Source organism: Mytilus galloprovincialis, chromosome 6 (assembly GCF_965363235.1).
Source record: "Mytilus galloprovincialis chromosome 6, xbMytGall1.hap1.1, whole genome shotgun sequence".
NCBI classification, from domain to species: domain Eukaryota; kingdom Metazoa; phylum Mollusca; class Bivalvia; order Mytilida; family Mytilidae; genus Mytilus; species Mytilus galloprovincialis.
Window position 1 is genome coordinate 26118317 of NC_134843.1, and position 14889 is coordinate 26133205.

The following is a 14889-nucleotide window of genomic DNA, read 5'->3' on the forward strand; positions in this document are numbered from 1 at the left end:
TAGGATGCAGGGAACTAATAGTTGCTGCAAATTTGCGAAATTCAAACAGGGTTATTCAAAAATTATAAAAAAAAGCCTATGTACAACAACAATGCACGGATCGAAACACGATTATTAACAACAGAAAACCAATAATAATACATGCAAAAACTACTATTATCATCACAAAAATAACCAGTACACAACTTCTTCAAATAAGCATTGGGAATATTATGGTTAAAGAAGATCTTATCTCATGTATACTGTATTATTAATAAGTATTATTGCTTAAATCGTTAAGATAGAACATTTTCATACTGGTTGCAAATTGGTTTATTTCAATCTTGTAAAGAATTTGATTTTTTTATATATAAAAATTTAAAAAAACATCTTAACATTGAAGAGGTCTGATACATGTGCAGATATGTACACATTATAACATTTATCTATATTTAATTAAAATAGAGAATGGAAATGGGGAATGTGTCAAAGAGACAACAACCCGACCATAGAAAAAACAACAGCAGAAGGTCACCAACAGGTCTTCAATGTAGCGAGAAATTCCCGCACCCGGAGGCGTCCTTCAGCTGGCCTCTAAACAAATTGTTTGTATGTGTGTGTTTATGACCAATTTTATTCTTGTAAATTTATAGCAATGTCTATATCCAAAATCAAAGAATAATTTAAAATCAACTTCTAGTTAGGAGAAAAATTATACGTGCATTATTTGAACAAAGTTCTAGTACTATTGAAAGAAAGATAACTCTAGACTTTTTCTATATTACCTTTTTATAAAGCAAGTAGGGAGAAGCTAGCTACAATAGCGTGTATATATGTTACATTCCTTTTGTATAATTTTATGTCTGATTGCCATCATGTATCTTGGCTCTAGAACCATGTTTATCTGTCAAAACTTTTAGAAAAATAATTATCATTCTTATAGAAAAACAAAACACTTATGTATTTCTAGCTGGAACATTCAAAGACTTATTAGCAAGGAACATGATAAGATTATCTATCCAGAATTTATTCCAAACATAAAAAATGACATAAGATGTTTTTTAGAAACTCATTGTAGACCTGAACTCAGTTAAGATATTCAATATTTAAAGCTATCCATTTAAGAAGAACTAAATCTAAAACATAAAGGAACAGATTTTGGGGCAACTCAGTATATGTCAAATTATGTTTAAAAAAGGACTTAAATTTCGTTAAACAGCACACAAATTATTACATTTGGTTGCAGTTATGCAGGATCCTTTTTTGTCTCATTTAGCTACACAAATGTTGATATTTCGTTTTATTTCGATTTTATTTCTACACAGTAAATAGAATTTTACGTATAACATCAGTAGCCAATGTTTCTATTGACATTTCTAATAACACAATATAGATATAAATTAACAGATAAGATCTCCTAGGACAATCTTTTACTTTATATCTTATAGTAGTTAAATGTTAAAGCTCCGCTATAAGTGAGTTGGTATTGTTAGGTGCTGGTGGGTCCTGATTCTCGATAAGTGGTTTTGTTTTTATTGTATATCAGAACGGCATTAGAAAGCCATTCTTATGATTAATTTCTCGTCAAAAATGATGACGTACGTACATTAACAGTTATATTGCAACCTTTTAGTATGGAAAAAATCGAGCGTATTTGAATAAAAACGATAATGAGGTGTGATGATGAAAAAAAAGAGCGAAACTGTGCTCTTTTTAGTTTAGTATAAAACCTGAAAATTTTAGACCATTCTAGATCTAACTACAATAAGTAATAGTAAAAGTTCAATGATAAGTTAATATTGATATTCAAAGACCTCCGAACAAAAATGGGTGTTCAGATCCCCGAGCCCGAAGGGCGAGTGGATTTGAACAGCCTTTTTTGCGAGGAGGTCTTTTAATGTCAATATTAACTTAATCATTGATCTTTTACTGACTTACAAACCGTCAAAAATATAAGAAAAGTATATAAAAAGCACTTGCAGAAACCTAATTCCCCTGAATTGGACGAGTCTAAATATGTTCATTAAGTGATAGTTAAACAGTACTCAGACTGATATATACAATTAACAGTTACCAAATTGCAATGATAACGGACCGATTTAATGGCATTACATCATCTAAATATTTATTTATCATAATTTTTTTAGCATTAAAATAACACCAAATGATAGTTTTACCAAATTAGGGGGTAAATTTATAGTTGTTTAAGCAACTTTTCAAAATAACGATTTCTTATTTAATAAATGAGGCAATTAAAAACCCATGCAGACCTCATTTATGACTGACCAATGAATATTCTGGCCAAAAACTTCTTGCTATATATACTTGATAATTTTGATCTGTCAGTAATCATGAAATTGATTCGTAAAGATCAGACCTTAGAAAACAGTAAGTAAACTCTTCTAACAATATTCATCCGGTAAATGTTCATTTTATTTCTGATTCGGTAATTTTCCTACATTACGTTACATGCGAATGCAAAATAATTAGTTTTGTCTATTCAGTGCAATTAGTTAATAGATCTTGCTCTTTTTTTTAAAATAAAAACTATGCATGCAAGCTTCAATGAATAAACCCATATTAAACTAGGTTTCACTGGCCCGATCAAAACGTGTTAAGCATGTTGAATTCAAGGTATTATGTGTAAACAAACTATGTAATCTAGTCGTCCGTTATTCCCTTTTCATGTCTAAATGAAGCAAAATCACCTGAAAAAAACCATCTTTCTTAGTTTTATCCTTGTCTGACAAAAATATCAAATGTTATAAATCGTATTGAAACAGTAGATAGGAACCATAGTAAAAAACTATCCATTTTGTTTTAATAAGAAGTCAGTTATGTAATAAGTTGAAGACCCCCTTCCCCCTCCCCCTAAAAACTCATAAAAATCTAAATGGATTATATATATCATTTTACAAGACCTGTCTTTGTGTGCTAAGTACTAGTACAGGGAAATTGATTAAGTTGATTGTGATTCATTGTTGTTTGCTTTACGTCCAGTAGCAAATATTTCATGACTATAACAATAGATTTTAAATCCAATAGATAGGTCGTGCAATAGGAGATCGACAGTGAGGTTGGACGTGAAACTTTAAAATACCACTGGAAAATGAGAAAATATTGAATAAGGACAGAAATTTAGACTTGCAACAGCTGGCAACATTCGGACCACTCAAATAATTTGCCGAGAGCGTTGATCCATAAATTCTATACCCTGAAGTCGATCATCGATGTTTACGTGAAGTTTACAATATCATTTTCAAGCATCCAATATAGGTTACTAGATACCTTTAGCTTTAGTAATTGTGAAAATTCTGTGAAACTGTATTGTGTATTGTATTTTGGTATGATATTTTGTACTACCGATCACTACCGCTCTCCTGGTTGGTCTCGTGAGGGGGTGTTCGTCTCGAGAGCGGGATGTCATTTGTTCGAAACCCAAAACGGGTCAAACAAAGACGTTAATAAAAGTATTATATTTCAACGCTAAACACCTGGCATGTTATAGCACACGATGACTGACCGGCTCAGAGTCGGAAATGTGTCCGGGTCGGATGACTTTTCTTCCTGCGAACTAATATCTTGTGAACTTACACAATACAAAACGGACTCAGCGTGTCAGTCTAGTAAAAAAACGGGGTTAATACTCTTATTATATATTTACATTTTATCATCCTGAATATTAATTTTATTTGCCGCTGGTCGTCATCCATTATCATCATTTATTATATACTTAGTAGTAAATACAGATAAATTGTATGTGTAATAAATCATTGGCAAGCGTGCTGTATCAGCCACCCGTGATGATATCGATATCAGCACGGTTGCAAAAGCTTTATCACACCTTTAATCTGTATGACGTCACGTCATCGATTGTAGTCACTGTTGCAAAGGCTTTATCAAACCCCTTATCTGTATGACGTCATGTCAAACCTATAATCTGTATGACGTCATTTCAAACCTCCTTATCTATATGACGTCATGTCACATAAAAAAATCTACTTTAAGTATATGTATATAATCAAGTGTATATGATATGACTTTTTCAATATCACACACCATATCAACCCTCAACCAATATAATCCCTCGAGCAGAGCTCTTGGGATTATATTGGTGTCTCGGGTTGATACGGATGTGATATTGAAAAAGCCATATGATATTCTCTATTTATTTTACTGTTATATTATACAGTAAAAGTGTTTTTCTTTTACTGGTTTATATATATATATATACTACAACTTCTTAAATTTTCACCGATCAAAATTAAAATAGGGCAGGTGAAATTTTTAAACCAAACACTTGTGATTGTTAAGATATCTTTGACGGTAAATAATATTAAATCAAATATGCCTTTTCGGATATATAATATTTGACAGTAAATGTTATTGCATTAACTCCGTAAAACTATTATTTAGTCATGGGTCGGTTTTGGGCTTATTATTCTGTATACGCATCTTTCTATAAAGAAATAAGACTAAATGTTGACTCTAAATATTTTGATTTGTCTGTTTCTTTGGGTTGCTGTCGCATTAATGTATACCTTTATCTCCTTTTATTCAAATCAAATGATTCACTTGGGTATAGAGATATTGACATCTCTGGACCTCTCCCGTCCCACAGTATACCCTTGCTAAATGTGTGCGTACGTTTGGCTTATCGGATATATAAATACGCAGCTTTGTCTGATCGAAATATAATAGGAATGTACAGTATATCTGATGCCTGGTGTCGTGAGAATTTCACGCCATCTATACCTTGATAAACATTAGAGGGAAAGACGATCTACGCACGAGTTGAATGATTGTAATGTGTTAACAACAAGAAAGGTCATCTAAAACTTTTCAAACAAGTCACATGGCTGATTTTAAAAACATTTTTTGTGACTTTTGCTAGGACAATAGTAGATAAAAAAAATTTTAACAAAACCGATCAGCAAGACAAAATAAAAAAAATTGAAACACCCAAAATAGGTTGTATCCTTTTATAAATGGTTTCTTATCATTATTTTGTGCTTTTATTACAACTATTATACCAGTCTGAGATATAAATAAACTTGAAACAGCAAATGTTGTCACCTAGACGAGACAGTCGTCATTGTACGCTTCAATATACGCGTTATTGCCACTCAATGAATTTTTTTTCTGTTCCTATCCTCTCCCCCTTAATTAGTTTTGCTGGAAAGGAAACAATGTAGCCCCTGATGTGTACTACGACAAAGTGTTTTTAATGTTAAAAAGAAATGATTAAATGCAAAGAGAAAAATGATGGAAGAAATGCTAAGATTTACGCTTAAAAATTCAAATGTAAATAAAAATGAAATATATAAAAATTGGAAAACTGTTTGAGATAATAATCAACTGAGAACAAATGGTTATACATCACTAAATGCAGATGATTAATTTATTGCTCCTTTGTGTCCAGTGGCAAATATGTCATGCATATTCACGGCAAAGTGGATCAATCTGTAGCAAATGCTAACAAATTTACAGTGGCACTTTTTACAATAAGGTAGAGCGTTCGCTGGAGGCCGTAATAGAATAGATTTGAACCATGATGATTGAACTCGTAAGTTAAGCTATTAGCCCTCCTTCCCTCTTTTTTATTCACGATAGACGAATGCCATAAACAAAACTTCATGAATTTACAATCATTAACGGCCACTATAAGTAAATGAGATATGGACTTTTTTAAAAATAAATTCCTATTGCAGCCAACATCTCCCTGTTTGGGACAGATTATTATTTCCACAAAATACTAATGGATTATTGATCGAAGATATTTAACCAACCAAAAGCACTTTAAATAAAAAAAAATCTAAAATTGTAAATTATGGTATTTTGCTGGATGTTATTTCCCGATCCTATTTCAGACCCCTTGATTTTAAGAGGGCGTATCTAATTAGTCATGCCCGATTAACTTTAAGTATATTGAACCTTAACATAAAGACCTACACTGGGTAAATAAGTCCGAGGTACAATAAGTAGACAATATAAATCCTTTGTAAAATGAGATCGTCCCAGGTATCTTAGATAATTTTTTTGCGTTGAATAACAATGAAAAATGCACGAGCAGGTTTGTAAAGTTGTATAATAAATAGTAAAGACACACTGCATACGTTTTTTTTTTTTTTTGGGGGGGGGGGGGGCTGTATGGGTGCAAAGTTAAATCTACTTCATATATTTTCAATTATGTAATAACTAGATATTCCTTTAATTGGCTGGTGCGAGATCACCCAAAACACGACACTCAAGCCAAATAAAGGTATGAAAAAATGTCAATTTTGTAACAGTATGGTGTAATAGAATGCATCTTGTTTTAATCTACACTTACTCATGAAATTGGTAAAGCTGTAAATAAAGGCAACAGTAGTATACCGTTGTATTCGAAATTATCATATACAAATACACCATTTCATTAATATAACGATAGAATAACAACCTAGGTAACATTGAAGAATAATTACAATCATATCTTCAATACAACTGCATTATTCATAACCTGAAAAAAAGACGGAACATGAATCAATTTAATCATGCGAATATTCAGGTGCCATAACACCATGCTAGGTATGTAGATCAAAAGTTATTGACATAAATAAATCTTTATTAAGAAATATCTAGTAGTTTCATATAAGAACCAATCTATGCTATATTATATAAGAAACAAGAATGTTAACTTCTCTCATTGATTTCGTTTCTGTTGGATTTAATTAAAAAGTATAAACCAGGACGCTTGTTTTCTCTTCCATTCCTGACGAAAACAAACAATCGCTGCTTGTGTCATGAAGAACAAGGAAGCAATGCTTGCATTAATAATTTTACTGCTTCTATTGTTCGATGAATTGTTAATTGTGCATATTATGATATAAATCAACATAAAAAATTATAAAAAAAAAAACACTTTCCCGTGTTAAATAAATTTTATTTTGTGTTTCCCCTCTGCGCAGATTGATCTGATTTATGATTATACAATTGAAAATGATGTACAAATAGCTGTGTTATTTTCAAGAATTTTTGATTTGATCTATTTTTGTAGAACGATATTGTACGTGGTGCCTCTTGATGACTACAACATATCATTGACCGTCCGTAAATAATTTATTTTAATGAAAAATCCCATTTCTCTAATGCCTTTAAAAAATGTAAGATAGTGAATGTTATTGAATTTAGTTATGAAAATCAAAATGTTCATATTTAAATACTTCTCATCTTATACTGGAGTTTGTGTTGTTTCTTATTTATTATTTATAACTGTTGATTTAAATGTCCTTTGGTTTTTTGAGTCTTTGTTTACTCCTTGGTTTTGATTGTTATTGTCTTATACATGTATCTGAACGGTTTATTGAAAAATACTGCGACAATTATGTCTTTTACATGATAGAATAACCTTTTGCAAAATATCATGTAATATTTTGAAAATCTAAAATAAGAAAGCATGTCATTGAATAGCTGAAGATGTCCATATATCCTGAACAGTCAAAAGGCACTCGGGGCTCAGAAATTCTAAAGCAGAGAATAATATATGAAATTCAGATTGAACTCCTAGCACGTTCTTCAAGTATAAAGCTGTGCATGATCGAATACGTCAGGTTTAGAACAAATGATACAGTTCGGTTGAACAGTGTGTTTTGCGTTACTACATAGACTGTATGTATTTTTTCTGATCGTCAAAGGCCGTATGTACTAAGTTTTATCTATAAGCGGTTCCGTTTTGTCTTTACAATAAGTTTTCAAATTAAACAAATAATACACTTGCAATGGTAGGACTATCCAAGTGGTCTCTAAAGATGGTCCGTTTTTTTGTAAGACGCCCCGAATTTTCTTCTACTTGGGCCGGCCTTTGTCTCATTTTAAATTTGGAGAAGCGTACATTTCTGTGCATATCCAGGTTTTGAAAGGATTTGTGCTGCTTGGTCTTTAGTTTTCTGTGATGTGTTTTGTGTTCCTTTGTTTGTCTGTTTGTCTCTTTTTTTTATATATATAAACAAGGCGTTGTTAGTTTATTTTCGATAATCCGCTTGAATGTCCCACTGGTATCTTTTGACCCCTATTTTGCAAGATATAGATTCACTAGCAGCAAAAAATATCATAATAGTAGATAAACGAAGCAGTTTTTGTGCCGGAGTAGAAGTGAATTGTCCTTTAAATCAATATGTCTAGTCATAAGAAAGGCAGAAATCATATTTAATCTCTATGTTTGTTTATTGCTAGCGACAAATACATCTATCAGGAACAACTAAAGAACACAACCCATTCTCTCTTCAGACAACTGTACCTAACGTGAAGATGTAATATATATACATATGGCGCAAAATTACATAATCATATTAAATTACATAATCATATAAAATTACATAATCATATAAAATTACATAATCATATGAAGAAATATCATCAAAGATACCAGGTTTATGATTAAATATGAGGGAGGAATTACCTGTGAATGGGGACGAAGTCTATGATTTTTTTTTACATCAACAATGTTAAAAAGAGAAACGGAAATACCGTAACGTTTCCGATGTTGGTTCTGTTGTTAGGGATTTTAGTTGTGACGTTATTTAAGTTATGACGTCATATTCGATGTAAACAAAGAAACGCTGTCATCAGGTAACGTTTTTTTTAATAACAAACATTTTTTTTTTAAAATGAATTAGTATTAGTTCCTTTCTTAGACTGATAAATATACATTTTATTCAAAGTCTCATGTAAACAAGACTGGAAACGGAAGTAGATTTCTGCGACAATCTGGAAATTCATAAACGCGACAAAAAAAATTGAACGATTTTGAGTTCATTAGTACAATGAAAAATTCGGGAAATTTTCCCGATTTTTTTTTTTAATTTTTTTTTTTATTGAATTTTCTACTGTAATAGGGGACTTCGTCCCCATACTAAGAAAGACGCGCATTCGTTTAATTGATTTTTATCAGTGGTATTCAAATCTTAAAATGTAGAAGGCCAACAGGTAATATAAGTGTTGTCTAATTCTGGCACAGGTAAAGTCTTTGGATGTTTGTAAACTTCTTGAACATCTGATTAGTATTGCTAGGACAACATACATATCTGTATATTCACGCATTCATTTCGTGACTCCCGAGAAATCATGATAGTTGTTGACCCCACCAAAGGACACTGAAACAACATCAAAATACTTATCTTGATTGAAATATATACTAACAATACTTACACTTCTCATAACGGAACCAATCTAACTCAAATAGATTAAATTTTATTTTATAGTTAAGACATTCATAAGGTCACAAATTGATTCTTAGCTAAATTATAATCGCAAATACAGCATTAAAGTCATAAGAAACCTCAAATCAAAAAAAATAATGCATATGTTTTTTATAACTCAATGGATAGTTTTCATTATAAAACTTATGTACATATACTTTTTTCTGAAGAAAACTCTTTAATTTATTCATATTTAGAAGAAGTTTACTTTATTTCAATTGCTTCCTTCCAGGAAACAATTCCCCCCGACATATTTTCCGTATGCAAAGTGACCTCAGTGTGACCCATCTCGTAAAAATCCGATGATCACAATACGCATGGATGTCCTTAAAATAAACTATTATCTGAATTTACATGTTAAAGACGTGCACAATTTCCATGCTTTTTTGTTGATTTTTTGTCGATTGTTGACAAACAGGTGACAATCGTTAAACTTCGGCTTCAAAACACGAACTTTAATTACCTGCCATATTTTCACAACAACACTGACCGATTAAAAAAAAAATTGACGATTATACGAAATGTAAATGAAAAAAATGATAAATTCGTTCACGGAAGACTAAGTTTATGATGTTTGTATGCATTGGTTCAAGAATTGGAAGAATATTATTTTTCACCGGTCACTCGTTTCTTATGACTTTAAAGTGAGAGAGACATGTATACGAAACGAACAAGTAGATTGCTGTTCAGAGCGGTCTACTAAAAGTGTAAAAAAAAATTCATCAAAAGACACAATGGTTATTATTATTGGATATTTTTTCTCTTTCTTTGTTCGTCATCATATCGTTGCCAAAAGATATTTCGTTTATAGTTTCCTAATACTACCCTAGGTCTTCGTAACTGATTAATGAAATGCGGATCTGGTGTAGACCAATTGTACGGTTTATGTTATTACTACCGCTCGGACGAAACCTCTGCTGGTGGACTGATAAATTTGTAACGTTAATGTTATTACTACCGTTAGGTCGTTGGCTCTGCTGGTGGACTGACATATTTTTTTATTGGACAGCGATACTTCTATTTACGGTGTGTAGATTTCTCAAAACCATTCGTTATGCTCGGGTCTGCAGTTGGGATTTCTTAGTGTATCTGGCAAATTATTCAGTCAAGAACTACGCTATCGCAAGTTAATCAAAACTTTTACCAAACTGTCTTGTAGTCACAAGTAATTTAATAAAAGTAAGACGATGAAGTATGATTTATTTCAACCAGATACCAATTGACAAAGTTTTAAAGATTCAGATATGACGTTATTTGGACGTTAAGCTGTACCTGCAGAATTCTAAATCAAAACGGGATATAACGACCTTTTTTTACATGATGATGTTGTTCATAGAGTCCGTAGAGTAAGAAACGACCCATGTTAACTTTAAGATCCTTGGAATACACTTATTCATAAAAAAAATAATTGACTCGGAAAAAATAGCAGTATCTTTTAACTTAACGAATTTTTTTTTCTTGCTTAGGCCGCGTTCTAGTTATCTCGGATTAATGCATATTTTGACGATATAGTAAGTTCTGCCTTACAACCGTCTTAAATAATCATTGCTAAAAGTAAACAAGTGTTACAGGTAAAACGAGACTTTTTTCTATCTTCAAGAAGGTATTATTTCATTATAAACTGTGCTTAAACTGTCCCTTATCATAGTCACTAAAACAATCATTTCACAAACGTTGACAAAATCTACATAAAGATGAAGGGATGATTTTTGCGAAGCACAAATTCATGTTTTATTTTATTTCATTTATGTATTATTAGTTTTAATTGGCTTTGAACTAGCTTTCATAACAATGAGTTGGGTTGTCGTGTCCTTTGTCCTTTGTTAAATTGCTTGTTTTCGCTTCAAAACTAATCTAATCAGTTAAACCATTTCTGATGGATTTGCACAGTTTGTTCATATGTAATGTTGTGACACTACTGTCTCAGGTTAGAGACGGGTTGAGCACTCAGAAACATGTTTAACCCAACCAATGTCTTTTATGGACCTGTCCCAAGTAAGCTGCCTGCAATTCTGCGTTTTCCGTTGGTTGCTGTCCTTCGTGTTGGTGTTTGGTTCAGTAATTTTAGAAGACATCAGTTTATAATAAAATAGGTTTTCTCTTTTTAATCATTTTAGTTGTTTCTTTTCAGGTTTTTTTGTTACTGTATACATGGTATAGTATGTATTATGTGTTTTTGTTCTATGATACTTTTGTTTTCTTGTCTAGTATTTTTTGCTATTATGCTTTGTCTATATGGTTTGTTTTACATTTCTGTTTTAATTAATGTGGCTCTGCACTAATACTTCCCATCATTTTGTTATTGTCCTATGAAAATTTTTGTAAAGTTATCTTCATTTTTGCTAATATGCTCTGTCTTTATCCCTTTTTTGTGTTTCTGTGTTTCGTATGATGTGGCTCTGCACATGTCGTCTTTATGTTATTGTGTCATGGTAAATGTTTGTTTACATATTTGTTTATTTTTAAAGTGACTGTCATACATGTGAGAGATTTAGCTAGCTATACAACCAGATTAAATTCAAAGTTTTCTATTTAAGAAAATTCCTAACAAAGTCAGGGATTTGATAGTTGTTGTTTATTCGTTTGATGTGATTGAGTTTTCGATTTTGAAATTTGATTAGGGACTTTTCGTTATGAAATTCCTTGAAGTTCAGTACATTTTTTATTTTACTTTTTACTTGAAAATATAACTTACATTCTTGCCATTTGATAGGCGGCTGATAAATGACTTATTGGCAATCTTACAACATGTCATTAGATGCATATCTTTATATCTATATTAATTGATTGATTTTTGAAAAGTATTTTAAGAGTGCATGTAGACGATTATAGATTATTGACACGACTTGTGTGCATTCATGTAGATTGAAACAAATCAAATATTTTGGCTTCTGTTACATAATATGCAGATACTGTTTTCATAACGGAAATACTTGCGATTAATTTAATGAAAAAGAAACATAATTTGATAATTATATGTCCTTTTTTAACCCGGATGTTCCATGGTTTTTCAAATAACAACAAGTATAGCTAGTTAAATGAATCGTACGAAACTAATATGTTTAATGTGACTTCTTAAGGTACAAAAACAAAACTTTTGAATACACAGACGATCAATTGAAACGTGTCCTGTATGCATAATACATCTCAACTTTCCTATGATTTCACGAAATTTCCATAATAAATTAGGATTCAAAAATCTGCACTTTTTTAAACAAGGAAATACTTAATGTAAAGCATAAAAATAATTCGAAATGATCCACAGTACATCATTCAAAGAGATCAATAGTTTCACCATTAGAGGTATAACAAAATTGTGCATTGTTGATTATTCTAAATCACCTTGTAACAACTAAACATTTTTGAAATTTGTATACACTAGTAAAGTCTGAACTTCAAAAATCAATTCCAAAGATCTTAAATTTATACTATTGATCAATCAGATTTGTCAAGTGTTTAAATCACCAACCATTCATTTTCGTGAGAGTTGATGTTATGAAAGTATTTTTTTCTAGGGACAAACAACGTTTTTCAACTGTTGTAGATACTAGACAAATATTATGTCTGGATTTGCGTTGCTGCATTCAATTAATTAGGAAAACAGGTATAATGGAGCATAACTGAGCATTCCCTACCACCAATGATTGAATGAAGCCAAACAAACTATTTGATGAAACTTTATCTTATATAATTGGTGTTGTAAAATTGTTAGCCATCTACAAAGAGGATGTTGCTGCATGGCCGATGAAAAATTGCTTACACTGTAAAACTAAAAATTAGGGGACGACTTTTTCATATTCTGTTGTTGCGTAAAGGGGCAGGCGGATTTTACAGGATCGATTGCTTATTTTTTTTACTGTTGCTACGCATTCTTGTATTATTTCTGCGGCCATGAATTTATTTTTTACTTTTTGAATATATTTGTATCATTGACTATCCAGCATTTTGTGTTTCAGAATATGCAATACTCATTTATTTTTTGTTTGGATTTACGAGAGCATTTTTATTGTATTGTATTGTATTATTCATACAATATTATCATATGAAAACAAGGAGGTGAGTATGATTGCCAATGAGACAAATCGCCACAGAGACCAAATGGCTTAGAGATTTACAACTAAACGGTCACAATACGGCCTTCAACAATGAGCAAAACATTTATTGCATAGTTAGCTTAAAAGGAAAGGCCTTTAAATGAAAAATATAAATCAAATTAAACGAGAAAACTAACCCCTTTCTTATGTACAATATAATGAACGAAAAAAACAAATATGATGTGCAGCAACAAACGACAATTGCTAAAGTAATGGGTCCTGATATTGGACAGACACATATATAATGTGGCTGGATAAAACTAGTTTGTTGACGCTTAATCCTTCCATATCCTGGTACAGAAACAAATCATCAAAATCATTTGAAAGAACGAAACTCATCAAAGTGATACAGATTAGAAAACATTTAACAAAAAAACAGACCGGACGTAGCAGATTATTTTTACACCCCCACAACAACAAAAAAGACAATAAGACAGATCTGAGAGTACTAACAGTTTCTGACAAGCCAATAACAACTAACAAAAACACGCATCTAAACTGAAGACTAAAATATCAATCAGCACACATCCAACATCAAATGGACGCTATTTATAGTCTGTCTATTTTTGTCTGTGTTCACTGTTTTCATACATAAGATTGCATAACTGTTTTTAATGTTTAATCTTAAATGTAGACCACTGTACCGTGATAGGGGAGGGCTACAGAGACCAAATGGCATAGAGATTTACAACTAAATGGTCACCATACGGCCTTCAACAATGAGCAAAACATTACCGCATAGTTAGCTAAAAAGGAAAGGCCTTTAAATCAAAAATATAAATCCATTCAAAAGAGAAAACTAACGCCCTTTTATGTGCAATTTGATGACGTAAATCCTTCCATATCCTGGTACAAAAACAAATTATCAAAATCAGATGAAAGAACAAAACTCATAAAATTGATACAGATTAGAAAACATCTAACAAAAAAAAAAAAACCCAGACCGAACGTAGAAGAGTATGTATAACCCCCCCCCCCCCCCCCCCCCCCAAAAAAAAAAAATAATATAAAAAAGGCAATAAGTAAAGATCTGAGAGTACTAACAGTTTTTGTCTGACAATCCAAAAACAACTAACAAAAACACGCATCTGAACTGAAGACTAAAATATCAATCAGTACACATCCTACATCCAATGGATGTTATTTATAGTCTGTCTATTTTTGTCTGTGTTCACTGTTTTCATTCATGAGTTTTCATAACTGTTTTTATAGTTTAATCTTATATGGAAACCACTGTACCGTGATAGGGGAAGGTTGCAAACATGTGTGATCCCGCCACATTCTGTATGTGCCTATCCCTTATCAGGAACTTGTATTTCAATTGTTGTCGTTAGTTACTGTTTAACATATTTGTTTTTTGTTTTTAATTTGTCATTTCGGACCTGTTTGTAAGTCAAGATCGACACAAGGACAAAAACACTTCTAAATATATTTGTTGCGGGCAACTAAACATACTCAATCTAATGTTATCTTGATAATGTTATGTTGATACAGATTAGAAAACATCTAACAAAAAAAACCCAGACCGAAACATCTATTATACATGTTATGATTATTGTAAGACCATTATGTGTAAGAAC